This window comes from Lissotriton helveticus, chromosome 2_1, assembly GCF_964261635.1.
Source record: "Lissotriton helveticus chromosome 2_1, aLisHel1.1, whole genome shotgun sequence".
NCBI lineage: Eukaryota > Metazoa > Chordata > Amphibia > Caudata > Salamandridae > Lissotriton > Lissotriton helveticus.
In genome coordinates, this window is record NC_136059.1 from 1,171,393,672 (window position 1) to 1,171,409,352 (window position 15,681).

At 46.0% G+C, this 15,681-nt stretch overlaps 1 protein-coding gene across 14 annotated transcripts in view; it reads right to left on the bottom strand.

Annotated features, from left to right (window-relative positions):
• ANKRD17 (ankyrin repeat domain 17) overlaps positions 1-15,681 on the bottom strand; it is a 1,381,421-nt gene that overhangs the window by 1,149,605 nt on the left and 216,135 nt on the right. The gene's annotated exons all lie outside the window — the stretch shown is intronic.

Below are 15,681 nucleotides of genomic sequence, written 5' to 3' on the forward strand. Positions count from 1 at the left end.
TTTCCCTGGCCTGTTACACCATAGCTGAAACCACTTGTTGCAGTAGTATTTCTTAGTTGATGGTCGCCTTGCTTCCTTGAGAATGTCCATCCCTCTCCTTGGCATCTTGAGGATCCCAAACTAATGATTAAGTTGAACTGCTCCTGAATGCACTTATTAATCAACTTTGGTATCACTGGAATTGGTGGTAAAGCATAAGTTGTGGGAGAGGTGTGGCGCCGCGGCCAGGGCGACTGACGCTGGAATCTGGGGACCACGGTTCGATCCCCGGCTCCGGCGGCAGGTTAGCCCAGCACCATGTGACTCTGGGCAATAGCTCGCTTAATCTTCCCGACGGCCCCCAGCGCCTAGAGACCCTTACGGGTGATTGTGCGCTTTACAAATGAGGACTTTTAGTTACTTACCTGTAATCTGTGGTTCTCAAGTATTGGTGTCTTTCATAGATTCACATGCCTGAATCATTCCCATTCGTCGGAGTGGGAGTCCCACGGTACATAAAAAAGCAATAATATGCCATAATATCATAGGAAAAAACAGTACTTCCCAACCAGGAAGTAAAGTAGCCAAAGCTACAGGAGAAAAAACTTCCACACTTATGACTATCCTAGTCATTTTGTATAGTCCAAACTACAGCCAATCAGGCGACAGCACCCACCAGAAGGTTCTCCCCAGAGGCTCAGGCTCTCGGATTTTCTCGCAAGGAGTGATGGTAAACCAATGTAGCCTATGAGCCTCTGAGGGGAGGTGGGCGGGTTGCATGTGAATCTATGAAAGACACCAATACTGGAGAACCACAGATCACAGGTAAGTAACTATTGTTCTTCTCCAGTATTGGGGTGTCTTTCATAGATTCACATGCCTGAATCAGAGTAGATAGCAGTACATATCCGTGCTTGGCAGACGCTAATGGTAGCATAAGCTTGTCAATATTAGACGCCTATAACAATGTAATATGTAAAAAAGCACATCATTAAAAGCATAATATTACACAATCACTTGATCATGCGCATAACAGAAACATAACAAGCGTCTGACAGCAGGAATAGGAGGTGGGATACAGAGGCTCACCTTAGTTAAAAAGATTTGGTAGAACTGCTCGACCCACTGAAGCATCGGTCTCGCTGGCTGCATCCAAACAATAATGTTTGGTGAAAGTATGGCGACTGGCCCAGGTTGCCGCTCTGCAGATGTGCTGAAGAAGAACTCCAGCAAATAAGGCCGTAGAAGAAGACACTGCCCTTGTAGAATGTGCTCTAGGAGCTGCTTGCAAAGGTCTTCCTGCTTGTGCGTGGCAAAATGCAATAGCTGCAGATATCCATCTTGCAATTGTTTGTTTAGAAACTGCCTGTCCCTTACGAATTGTCCCATAAGTGATAAATAGTTGATCAGACCGGCGCAATGTAGATGTTCTTTGCAAATAGAACTTTAGACATCGTTTAATGTCCAGAGTATGCAATGCCCTTTCCGCAGGCGACTGAGGGTTAGGAAAAAAAGTCTTTAAAACCACCGGTTCATTCAGATGGAAATCCGAAGGCACTTTTGGGATGAATTTCGGATTGGTGCGGAGCACCACAGAGTCATTTGTGAACTGTAAGAAAGGATAAAGAACAGTGAACGTCGTGTTATAGCCGACTCTCCTAGAGGAGGTTAGGGCCAATAGAAGTGACACTTTCCACGCAAGAAATGTCAGATCTGCTCTGTGGATAGGTTCGAATGGGTGTCGCATGAGCTGTGCCAACACTACATTGAGATGCCACGATGGAGGTGGACGACGTACCGGAGGGAACGTTCTAAAAAGGCCTTTAAAGAATTGCTGTATAATCCTCGCAGAGTAAAGAGAATTGGTCCCATCTTGTCGATATCTTGAAATCGCTGCCAGGAAAACCTTTAGGGTAGCATGAGACAATCCTGATCTTGCCAGATGTAGGAAAAAAGGCAGGATCTCCTCTGGTTTAGCTGAAAAGGGGTGAATTCCAGCTGAACGACACCAGACACAAAAACGTTTCTATTTAAGACTGTACGTCTTTATGGTAGCAGGTGCCCTTGCCTTGGCCAGAACTTCCTTGCAATCCGCAGGGATGTTTAGATGGGCGAACTCACAGCACTCAGGCACCAGGCCTCTAATTTCAGCGATGTTGGATCCGGATGGTAAATCTGGCCGTTCTGAATGGAGAGTAAATCCGGAATCGGACTCAACTGAATCGGTTTGCACTCCGATAGAAGAAGGAGCTCTGTGAACCAGTACTGGCGAGGCCATCTGGGAGCAATTCGAATCAGCCGACATGGCTCCTTCATCTTCCGCAGGACTCTGGGAACTAGCGGAATTGGTGGAAAAGCGCACGCATATGTCAGAGACCAGTCGATCGAAAACACATATCCCTGAGAGTCCTTGTGGGGATGCCAGCTTGCGAAGAATCGGCATTTGCTGTTGGTCTTGGTTGCAAAGAGGTCTAGGTCTGGATGACCCCATAGATGAAAGATCCGATCCACGGTCTACTGATGAAGTTCCCACTCGAGAGTGGACACGGTTGTCCTGCTGAGTGCGTCTGCCAAGACGTTCTCCATTCCAGGAACATGCACCACTAGAAGATTGATGTTGTGTTGTATTGACCATGTCCATAGCCTTTGGGCTTCCTGAGAAAGGAGAAGTGATCTTGTTCCTCCCTGCTTGTTTACGTATTGCATGCTCGTCGTGTTGTCTGTGCGTACCAACACATTGGCATCCTGGATGATTGCACAAAATGCTTTGAGTGCGAGGAAAATGACTCTCAGTTCTAGCCGGTTGATGTGCCAACGTCTTTGTTGAGGGTTCCACTTGCCGCTGATAGTTAGGCCCTGAAGATGAGCTCCCCAGCCCTCGAGGGATGCATCCGTGGTGATCGTAAAGCTTGGCGCATCCTGGAGGAAAGTGCAACCTTGCTGCAGATGTTTTCTTTGCGTCCACCAGAGGAGGGAACTCCGCATGTGAGGTGTGATCTGGATGAGATCCTCGAAAGAGCCGGAGACCTGTAGCCATTGTAAGCTCCGTTCTTCCTGCAGAGGCCTCATCCTGAGTCGGCAATTTGGTATCAATGGAATGCAAGACGATACCATCCCCAGAAAAGACTTGTACTGTCGAACTGAAACTGACTTTTTGGAAAGTAGACTTCCAGCCATACTTCGTATCTTGATTTGTCTCTCGTCCGAGACGAAGGCTTGGAGAAGCTGGGTGTCTAAGGTTGCTCTCAGGAAAGCCCGTCTTTGTGATGGTATCAACAGGGATTTGCTGAAGTTGATGGAGACCCAGGGACTGAAAAGGGTTCAGACACTGTTGTAGATGATTGTCTATATCCTTGTAAGAACTGGTATTGATAAGGCAGTCGTCCAAATATGGAAATATTTGAATCCCCTCCAGCCGGAGGTGAGCAGCCACTGGGGCTAAGACCTTTGTAAATACCCTTGGTGCTGAGCGTAGACCGAAGGGAAGTACTTTGAACTGGTAACCCTGCCAGCCACTCTGATTCACAGGAATTTTCTGTGGCGAGGTAAGATGGGGATATGGAAATATGCATCTTGGAGATCTAAGGTGGGCATGTAGTCTCCTGCTGCTAGAAGATGCAGTGTTTCCTGAAGCGATAACATTCTGAATGTTAACTTTTTCAAATATTTGTTTAGGGTACGGAGATCCAGAATCGGACGCCATTCTCTGGACTTTTTCTTTATTAGGAAAAATCTGGAGTAAAATCCCATTCCCCTCATATTTTGAGGTACTCTCTCGATTGCTCCTTTCTGTAGCATCAAATTGATCTGGGCAAATAGCTCTTCCAGGTGAGCTGGAGGTGGGCCCTTTGGGGGAACATTCGGAGGAAAATGGCCGAATTCTAGGGCATGGCCCTTGGCTACAATATCCAGGACCCACTTGTCTGATGTTATCGATAGCCAATTTGAGTAAAATTTTGATATCTGTTCTCCAACTTTTTCTCGAGAGTGGGGTAGTAGCGGTGGCAGGTGACAGGTCTCCTTGGCGCTCATCCTTTCCACGGTAGGTAGTTTTTCCCCTGTTCTGGGAATAATTAGTTCTCCCTTGGCCGTAGGTTTGATAGCGCTGGGTCTGGTAGCGCCGATTTCCTTGTCTGTAGGAGGATTGTTGTGTGTATCCACCTCTGTTGGAGAACGATCCACGTCCTCTCGCTCCTCGAAAGGGCGGTTTGCAAAATTGAAGTGTACCCAAGGATTTTGCCGTTTCTGCATCTTTATTTATGGTCTGTAGGGCTTCTTCAACTTGTGGGCCAAACAGAAATTCACCATCATAAGGCATATCAAATACCTTAGATTGTACCTCCTGACGGAAAGAAGTAGATTGTAGCCACCCCTGCCTACGCAAGACAGCAGCACCAGCTAGCTGCCGGAAACTAGTTGAAGCGGCGTCAAACGCCGAATCAATAATCTCTTCTGAGATTCTTTGTCCTTCCTGTAAGATCTTCTGCGCTTCAGATTTAGAAGACTCAGGAAGGAGGTCTATGTACGTGCTATGTCCAACCACATCTGCCGGTCATACCTGTCCAGGATGGCCAAAGAATTAGCAGCCCGGACTGTGGTAGCTGCCATCGTTGAGACGCGCTTCCCAATGGCATCCAGGCGCCTGCCATCTCTGTCCGGTGGGGCTGCAACTGGAGATGAAGGGTTTCTAGCTCTCTTTTGCACCGCTTGGATGATAACGGAGTCCAGTTTCGGTTGTCCTATAAGGCACGCAGGTGACTTTCCAGGTGCCTTGTACTTCTTGTCAATCCGTGGCAAGACCGGCGGAATGGATGCTGGAGTAGACATAACCTTCATACCCTCCTTCCAGATAAAGTCAATAATCGGTATGGATTTGACTTGTTTTCTAGGCTGATCTTTAAAGTCGTAGAGAAAACATTCTTGCTCTGTCTGCTCCATATCAATATGGAAACGCGTAGTAGCCCGTTCCATCAAGAGGTGGAAACCACCCACGTCTACTGGTGGTGAATCCGAGGCAGCCTGAGGTGATGAAGGAGTTTGCACTTGGTATTGTCCCACTCCGACATGTCATCTACTTCGCCTTCCTCTCTCTGGTCTTCTTCATCTGAAAGCTGTTGATCCTCAGGCTGATTGGACGGCAGAGGTGGAGGAGACCTTGGAGGTCGAAAGTCTGGTAAAGGTGCTTCCGTAGCAGGTGTAGGAGGCACCGAGCCTGTAGATTCTGATGGTGGGAACCGTCTGTAAAAATCATCCAACATGCATTGGAGGTTGGTGAGCAATGTGATCGGCACCTGCGTGGCAGGGACACCTGTTACAGGGGACGGCATATGTTCAGGTGATTGCTGATCATACTGATCGTCCTCTTGATACTTGAAATTTAACTCGGAAGGACTAGTAGCTGTGCCTAAGGTTTCCCCAATGTCTGAGTCTTCCTCACTGTGCTCAGAATCAAGAAATTTGTCAGGCACCTGCAGGGGTATCTTTTGTGGAGAGATATGCAGGGGTGAGAGCAACAAGGTCGACCCACGTCTCTGAAGCAAGGACTGTTTCGGCGTCAGAAAAAACGTAGAAGGTGACCAGACCTGCAAAGCGGTACAAGAGGATAGTAGCGGCGTCGACGTTGGATCCACTGACTGATTCGTTGCAGTGGATTTTGCTTTAGAGGAGGTCGTCGTCAACGTAGACAATGAAGGGTCCGTTGACGGTGTTGGTGTCGTCGACGATATAGACTTAGTCAACAGTACAGGCTTCGTCAACGGGACCGACTTAGTCGACGGGACCGTCTTCGTCGACGGTATTATTTTCGTCGACGATGGTTTCGTCGTCTACGGAAGAGAAGACGTCGACGAAGATGTCTTAGACACTCTCGTCAACGGGATTTTCTTCAGAGGAGTCGACGACGATGCGCCGACGACGGCAGAAGATGACGGCTGCGCCGTCGACGAGAGAGGTCTGACAGAAACAAAGACCATAGTAGGCGAAGAAGCCGCCGTCGACATGATCATCTGAGGCTTAGGAGATGAAAATGTTAGCGTCGACGGAGGTCCACGTAGACTAAGGAGTTGAAGATGGAGTCGACGACAACAGTGGTGGAATCTGAGGCACATTCTTCTCAAATGTCAGAGGCAAGTTTCTGGAAGATTTTTTTAGGGGGTGTAGATGGACCCCCTTTCCCCTTGACTGGGGGAGTAGCCTTGAGAGTGGAAGTCTTGTCAGACCCCTTAGATGGCAATCGTTTCTTAGCCACCTTAGCCTCAGGAGATGTTAACACCTCAGTCGCAGGCCTCTTCCTAGAGGCTGAAGTAGAACCAGAGGCAATACTGCCTACCTCAGACACAGGATTATTTAGAAAAGGGGGTGGTGATGAACAGAGTGTCTGAATTAAGCAGACCATTCTTACCCAGTCCAAAGATCAGGGCTTGATCCATCACCGTTATTTAGCTCACTGCCCCATCCCAGCTCAGAACCTGGCTATATGCAAATTAGTCTGTCCCTGGCCCAGTGCATCATGGGAACAGGGCAGACCAAACTACCAAGCCAATTCTTCACTGGAAAGGAAACAAGCTTCCGGGGACCGGTTTCTGGCATTTCAGCCTCGTCGGCCCGGCTTGCTTGAATCCTGATGGAGCAGTGAGCAAGGGACTCACATCTGAGTATACCCTTCCACGCTTATGGTGGACACAGGATTATCAGAATCCTTGAGCTTTTGTAGCCACAAAAGGAGGCAACCCTCTCTGTCCCGGAGGGTTTATTGAGGGAAGGTTCTACAAATCTTACAGTCCTTGACTTGGTGATCGGGATAAAGGCAATATATGCACTTTTTGTGGGGATCCTCTTTAAAAAGCCGGAGCTTACCACAAGAGTCACATGCTCTAAATAAAGATTTCTTTGAAGACATTCTTGAAAAGTAGAATCCAAATGGAATAAAGAGAAGAAAACTGAGCAGAGCTCAGGGAGACTCCCTTCACACGACGTGCGTTAGAAAATCTGAGAGCCTGGGCCTCTGGGGAGAACCTTCTGGTGGGTGCTGTCGTCTGATTGGCTGTAGTTTGGACTATACAAAATGACTAGGATAGTCATGTGTGGAAGTTTTTTCACCTGTAGCTTTGGCTACTTTACTTCCTGGTTGGGAATTACTGTTTTTTTCCTATGATATCATGGCATATTATTGCTTTTTTATGTACCGTGGGACTCCCACTCCGACGACGGGGAATGATTCAGGCATGTGAATCTATGAAAGACACCCCTAATACTAGAGAAGCAAATCTCTTGGATCATTTTTACCACCAGTGACTCTGGGTGGTAGAACATGGATGCAAAGCTTTGGCATTTCAAGCTCTTGTTTGTTGCTAATACATCTACTTGTGGTGTTCCTCAGATCTGGAAGATCTGCATTAGCACTTCTGGTTTTAGCACCCACTCGTGTGCGGAGTTGGTTTTCTCCTGTGTGCTTTTACGTTATCTTTTACCAATAGGTGTATTGCCACTAGTGATACTCATTCAAACATTATTTGGTTCGACAGGCAAATCATAAAAGCATATAAATAACTCATTTAATAAAATGTCACAGAATAAAAGTACATAATTTAAGTAAAATACACAAATTCGTTAAAATGTTGCTAAGTCCAATGGAAACAACGAGAAATGCTAGCAAATAAGTTAAGAAGCAAAATAGCAACTCAAAATATATCTATTCCAGTGCACGTTTCTTGACAATTCTATCAAATACAAGAGAATCACATTCCCTCCCTACAAGTAAAAACTGTATATGCAAAGTTTCAAATCAAAATCCCTTTTCATACTTTGATCAAGGAACATAAAAGGAGAAAAAGAAATGCAATATAACGTACGCTACAGTTTAATACAATCATTTATCCCTAGTGTTTTCGAATTATGAGCGCTCCTCTTATAATATTTAAAAATGCAACATATATCAAAAGAGTAGAGCAAATGTAAATAACTAAAACCTTCTCTATAACAACAAGGGCAGCAAGGCCTCAGTATTGAAAGCAAGAAATTGGATCTTGAATTTTTGTACAATGCACAAAACAAAGTGCAAATTAGAGGAGGGAGGAGCCAAGATGGCGATCGGGATGGCTGCATAAACGCTCGGCTCCGTGAGCCCTCCCGCCCCGCACATACATCCTGGCGATTAACCTGAGCAGTATTTGTTAATTCGAGTAGGGGAAGGAAAGCATCCGCTTCTGTGGCTCCACCATGCAGTTGACCCGAAGAAATGTCCCCGGCTGTTTGGCGGCCTTCGAGGTGCTGAGACCGGGATCTCGAGTGAGGAGAGTGTCCGGCCGTGACTGAGACTCCTGCGGCCTCTGGTCGCGATGGGAAGCCACTCGGAGAGAACCTGAGATCTGAGAGCCGGAAGAGATGATACCAACCCGCTCCCACTAGCGGGTTGCCCTGCGAGAGGTGCGCTATTGCTGGGCCAGAGAGTTCATGATGCCCAGTTCCCCTTTGGTGTGATACCCGGTCATGTTAACAGCCCCCCCCCGGGACCCGATGGGAGACTCCTGGAGAGCAGCAAGGAGCTTGTTTAGCCTTTTGGTGATTCTCCTTTCTGTTATCTGCCTCGACTATTGAGATCCCGCTGTGGATCCTGCTGGTTCCGGGGGTTGGTCCCGATCCCGTGGTGAGGTGGAGGAGGAAGAGACCGCAACGGCTGAAATGGCGGATGCTACCCTCTCGCGTACCCACCGTCCGGGCAGAGAAACCGGTGCAAAAGAGAATCCCGGGGTATGGCAGAGCGAGGAAAGACCCACACCCGGCAATATTCTGGCTGCATTAACAACTCTGCAGACTGCCCTGTTCCGGGGGGCCCGAGAATTGGGAAAAAAGGTGGCCGCCATTGTTGGCCCGCCATTTTGTAACGACATGGATCGCTCTCGAGAAGGCGCCGAGGTGTTTGCCTCTGATTCATTGACGTATTCCCCGGATGAGTCTACGTTCTTGGAGCTGCGGATAGGTATGGTACATGAGCTTGCAGTAGATTCCCCTGTTGCACGTGTGATTGTTTCATCGGGACCTCTCTCCGATCGGCGAGTGGAGGAACAGCATCGCTCCATGGTTTGGGAGGCCCCGGCGGAGTTTCGACGCTTCCCTCATCGTGCGATCCCTTTTCCATGTTTGGCGGAACTGTGCTCTGACTCGAGACTGTTGGCGGTGTCGATTTTGTCGCATTCAGACTTCCGCCATACATCATCTGCGAGATTTTGGTGGCTGGGATCCTATTGAGCAACGATACTGCCTGATCCTCCCAGTGCATTCAGACCCTTTGTGCTACTTTGCCTCCCGTCTGAGGGATTGTTCAACGTTGGTACTATTGACAGAAGTGGCCAGGGGTGACTTTGATTGGGACATGGAGGGACTCATAGATGGTTGATGGTGATTTGAGGGGTGCTTAGCGGAGTTGTAATTGATTGCGCTATACGTGATTGCTGTTACTTGTACTTCTTCTACCGTTGCTGTTTAGACGATTTTGGATGCGGAGGTGGGAGGGGCCGGATGACCAGATCGAGGGCCCTTCTCCTGTCTTTTTTCTCTCTCTCTCTTTTTCTCTTTTTCTTTTCTGTATTTCGGGTCTCTTATTTAGGGCGACAGGCACGCTGCTGGGGGGGTAGGCCGTAGCCTTTTGCAGGGGTGCAGGGTTGGGGGCTGGGGGATGGGCTTGTTATTTTGTTCTCTCTGTCTCTATGGCCCTTTGCCCTTTTCCTTTTTCGATGTCGTCTTCCGTGTTTCCTATAGTGTGGTGCGCCTCGAGGGGTGGGACTAGCTCGCCATGATTGCTCCGTGTTTATCACATCCATCCTGACTCTTATGCTCCGTCACTCCCAATATGTGTACATCACTGGCGTAAAATTTGTTGCTTCCACTTAGCTGTAATAGGGGCGTGTGTGACTGTGCGACATCGATTTTCTTTTTCTTTTTCGTTATTGTAAAATGAACCGTCTCAGATCCTTATTATTGTATGGTAATTTAAATTCTGTCATATCCTGGATGCTGCTCAACCTTTGACCTCCGAGCCGCTGTATATTTGTACACTCCATTCCTCTTTGCCGATCTGATTAGCGGCCGTCCGGTTTGGTTGTAGGCCCATGTTTGTATTTCCGTGCCGCAACAATAAAGGTTCTTAAAAAAAAATAAAAAAAAAAAAAGTGCAAATTAGATTGCTTGCAACGTTATTGCATGGGCAGGGAGGGAGGTTGCCATGCCAACCACCTTGAGTGAGAAAAGTTACCAGAAAATGCACCGTGTTCAAACGAAATCTCGTTAAATAAAATCTATGTTGAGACTCCAGAAGAAGGTATAAATCAGGCTGCATCCGATTGGCAGAAGAACTAACATTACCCATGCTCAAGGCACTTCGCGGAGTCAATTGCTGGTTTTAACGCACACTGACACTTTAATAATATAAATACTTTATCAAGAATTTTGCTCGAGACAGGCATATTGAAGGGATCAATAAAAAACTCTATTACACCCAATTCGCCAAGGGATCCCCATGATAGCTGGATGTTAAAAAGAACCCCTAGATAGAAAAATGTCTGAACTTTCTCGAACAAATAGCCCTGAACAAAAAAAGATTTAGACTTTGTTGACTTAGGACCACACACCATAACCTAAGACTTTTTATGGTTCAATTTTAAGTGCAAAGAAGACATGAACTCTACAAAGGCATCTAAGGATCTCTCAAGGCTCATAGCTGTCCTTGCAAGAAGGAAAGCATCATCGGCATACAGTAGTGTTGTGATGAAATTTTGGCTTATTTTTGGGCAATCTAGACCCTTCCACAATAAATCGGCCTCTAACCAATTTGTATAAAGGAGAAATGAAAAACGGCCCAGAACACAGCTCTGGCAGACCCCTCAGTCGAAGCAATTGAATATGTTGTCTCACCGTCATAGCTTTTTTTTAACCATATAATTACAATGTAACCTTTGCAGCAGGAGAAGAAGGGGTTCCTCCACCTCCATATCTCCCATCATACTCCACAATCTGTCACGATTGACAGTATCAAACGAACTAAATAAGTCCATAAAGGCCAGATGTAAAGAGCAGTTCATGGACCTAGAGTATTTACTGACAATCAGTGACAAATTCAAGCACTGTTCCGTCGTGCCCATTCCCTGCCTAAAACCATATTGTGTTTTAGAAAGCACATTTTTGCAGAGGCGTACACGTCTAGCAGGGTCAATAGGGCCCTACCCGAGATTTTTGTGTCTATTAAAAAAAATCAGCCTGTAACAGGCCAGCTCTTTCCAGTCGCCTTTCTTTTTTATTTCAGACTAGTTTTATTTGGTTTTTGCATAAGGAAAATACAGAAGAGAAGATGCACATAGATCAATCCGTCTAGAGGGTGATACAGATATTCTGGTGAGACAACATTGTGGTACATATCAAATAAAAAGATAAGTATCAGAGTGTGAGGTACAAGTATTATCGGTTTGAAGTCAAGTTGACTGACGTTAGCATAGTGAATAGGTTGAGTTGGTTACTAAGAGAGGACAGTACAGTCTCTTGTTTTCTTGGCGGGGATTGTGTATTGGAAAAGGATAGGCAGGCAGAAAGTGAGAAGTGGGAGTTAGTAGAGAATAGCAGAGCGTATTGATGTGGGGTAGAAAAGGGGTATAGAAAAAAAAGAAATAAGAAAAAACTGCACAAAAAAATAAGCAAAACAGGACCCTCCTGTCCCAGGCTTCCCTATAAAAACCAAGTCTGACAACGTTTGATCACTAGATCGGATTATGCAGAAACTGGAGACACTACATGTGCTTGCACAATCAACTGAAATCATGCAGAATGAGCTTACTTCCTTAAGGCAAGAAATTATCTCAATGGACTCCAGACTCACAGAAACAATCACAAAATAACGTATTATAAGACCATAAACAAAATTGGTTTAAAAACTACTCGACCACCAACGCAAGACTGACACGACTGGAAAAAACATCACCGAACTGGAAGACAAACAGAAGAGGAAACCATCGAATTTTTGATGTTGCAGAGTGAGCAGAAAGCAAAGCTACCTAAATAACTAACAAAGCCTGTAGGTCAAGTGGTGCTGAGATATATCAATTAACACTGGTAAGGTTGCACGGAAAATGAATCAAGCAAAGACTATCAGCTGTTGCTGCTTGAGTCCTATCAGCCCACCTGATGGCGGAGCCTCATCATCTAGGACTTCCAAACCCAGGTCTGTGTGCGATCACCCAGTTGTATATTAGCGACGCATCACAAGACCAAGGTATGGTCACCACAGTTGTAAGTCCAGATAGTGGGACTGATATGTGCAGTGCAAAGAATTAAAGTAAAGTGAAGTGTATTAAAATGGCTATCAAAGCAAACAAAGACCTTTAATAGTGTTTGCCTGGACGTCAGATTAAAAATAGTGGACTGACAGTGTGAAAGAATCACTGTCTAACTTGCTTGGTAGAAATCAAACAAGGATCTATACAGGGCCAACATGTTTCTGCCTTGCTGTGAAGTATCACTGGCATTCGTCAGGGCCAAGCTATAATCTGCTACTGCAAGGGCACTATCATATGTGCTCAAACCAAAGACATAAGAAAATAAACAAAAGAGTGATCAATTAGAAACCATCCTACCACATCTTCTCAGTATTGTTCTGTTGATGCAATAGGTCTTTCCTGTGTGAGAACAAGAACGACATACATGGGCATAGGGTGACCCATAGGTGGAGGGCCCATTGCCCCAGGATGATAATTCCATGGGGCATTCCATGGGCCAACAGTATACTGAGGTCTTATCCTCAAGACATGCATCTATTACAGAGATTGTCTTTGTATGTTTAGAGCGGTGCCTTATTCGTCCGAGCAGTTGCCGGGTGAGGTGAGGTTCACTTCCCACAAACTGATGGGTAAGTGTCAAATTTCTGTATGTTTATTATCGTTTGGTGATGTAATACAATACACTGTATATGTGACTATCACAGAGGCGTGATGGTCTAGTCTGAGAGTATTTTGAATTATCACTGGTTTTGCACACGTTACAGCAACTTGTATATAATTTTTGCTGTAAATATAATTGTGAGTACTATACACATGCAATGTCTACAATGTTTTCTTTCCGTTCTTGTTCTCACACAGGAAAGACCTATTGCATCAACAGAACAATACTGAGAAGATGTGGTAGGATGGTTTCTAATTGATCACTCTTTTGTTTATTTTCTTATGTCTTTGGTTTGAGCACATATGATAGTGCCCTTGCAGTAGCAGATTATAGCTTGGCCCTGACGAATGCCAGTGATACTTCACAGCAAGGCAGAAACATGTTGGCCCTGTATAGATCCTTGTTTGATTTCTACCAAGCAAGTTAGACAGTGATTCTTTCACACTGTCAGTCCACTATTTTTAATCTGACGTCCAGGCAAACACTATTAAAGGTCTTTGTTTGCTTTGATAGCCATTTTAATACACTTCACTTTACTTTAATTCTTTGCACTGCACATATCAGTCCCACTATCTGGACTTACAACTGTGGTGACCATACCTTGGTCTTGTGATGCGTCGCTAATATACAACTGGGTGATCGCACACAGACCTGGGTTTGGAAGTCCTAGATGATGAGGCTCCGCCATCAGGTGGGCTGATAGGACTCAAGCAGCAACAGCTGATAGTCTTTGCTTGATTCATTTTCCGTGCAACCTTACCAGTGTTAATTGATATATCTCAGCACCACTTGACCTACAGGCTTTGTTAGTTATTTAGATAGTTGTACAGGGGGTATTAGCCTGTTTGGTCGTTAAACACCTCCCTCGGACCCTCTCTTACGAGTTGTTATGATATTGTATGGAGCAGCCTTGGCTGCGGGTCTTTGTTTCTCTATTTAGCACCACACAGCAAACGTTGTAGTGCAATTCGGCTCACCCACTCTATTTATTTAGTTGTTTGTCTGTTATAGTTCCTCACTATGGAGGACTTTGGTGGCTTAGCATTTGACGATGAGGATCTCAATACCATCTTAAGTAATAACCCCAGCATATTAGATGACTTACCTTCCACCTCTACTCCCACGACAGAGGATGATTGGGTTAAACTTTTGAACCTGAAAAAGAATCACTCCCGTATTTCATTACACGGTGTGATTATGAACGAGTACCTACATGGCAAGTGTGCACCATCAGGCTTGATCGTCACTACGACACCCAGACTCTTCCTGAAAGACAAAGAATTCTTGAGAAATTGGGCTTTGATTGGATGGCGGTGCACCCGCGATTGGCTGGTTTTAATTATAAAAACAGCCAAGAAAACAGCTGATGCTTTATTGATTGAGATCCAAGTTCTGGAGGGTCAAATTAACGCAGCTGTGCGGCCTGTGATCTACAAAAAGAACTTGGAAGACGCCAACAAAACGAATAAAGAATATTATGACAACATCCTGCTTAACAAAGTGGAGAAGTTCAAAAAAGACCTGGCACGCTTCTCCATGGAATTGGCGTACCCCTATTTGAGTGACTCCTATGTAGCTCCTTCTACCAACTCCAAAGGGAGGAGATACGGGTCCAATTACTCTTCTTCGGGCTCGGACTCGGACTCCACCGATCAAGGAAACTCCAACACAGGCCCCAACACCGGGACAAGGGGTGGGGGTTTCCAACGAAGACCCAATAGAGGCCGGGGTGGACAACAGTACCCCAATCCGGGGCAGTGGTGGCCCCCAGGCCCATGGAATTATCATCCTGGGGCAATGGGCCCTCCACCTATGGGTCACCCTATGCCCATGTATCCCCCAAACCCGTCATTCTACTACGACCAGTCTTTTTTATGGCAGGGCCGAGGCAGGAACCGCGGCAAAAGGAGAGGCCAACAAACGGTGAATTGGGCTCCTCAGCCCAACAAGACAGGCCCGACAACAGGAGCTGCGACCTAGTAGTGAACCTGAGCTCGAGGACTATTACATCGATTGAAAACACTGTTTTGAACAAAGGGCTGGGCTTCGTTCCTACCAACACAGGCGATATGTTCAAACTGAGGTGCGAGCTTGAAAATTTCTATAGGAAAATACGTCTGCATTTCTTTTTCAAAGCATCTAGCTCTCACATGAACGAGGTTAATACGGTTGACCAAGGTGAACAGAACACCGGCCTCAGACCTAAATCAACATTTACTCCTCTGAACCAACAAGTACCAGCAAATGTCTTAGCTTTTGAACAAGCAGTGACACATGAGGTTATGAATACCGAACAACGACAAAAGACGTTTCATAACATGTCCAACTTAGAGAAATCAGCACTTTCTACTCTGTCTAATGACAGATCTCTGACTATCAAGCCGGCCGACAAGGGCGGAGCCATAGTGCTACAGGACACCACAGCTTATCATCAAGAATGCCAAAGACAACTAAATGACACTAAATCCTACCGTCTCCTTAATGAAGACCCTACTCCCAGAATCTCGAATGACATCAAGAGTCTGGTGGAGGAAGGAACAGCAGAAGGCTGGATTACTCCTCACGAAGCAAGATATCTAATAACTACACACCCGGTCATTCCTTATTTTTATTGCCTTCCCAAAATACATAAGGCCCAAAGGCCGCCTCCGGGAAGGCCCATTATTTCGGGCATAGGTTCGTTACTCGAGCCTTTATCTACTTTTGTGGATTTCTTCCTTAAACCCATCGTTAAGGAAACACCAACATATCTCCAGGATACTGGTGATGTGCTCAGACTTC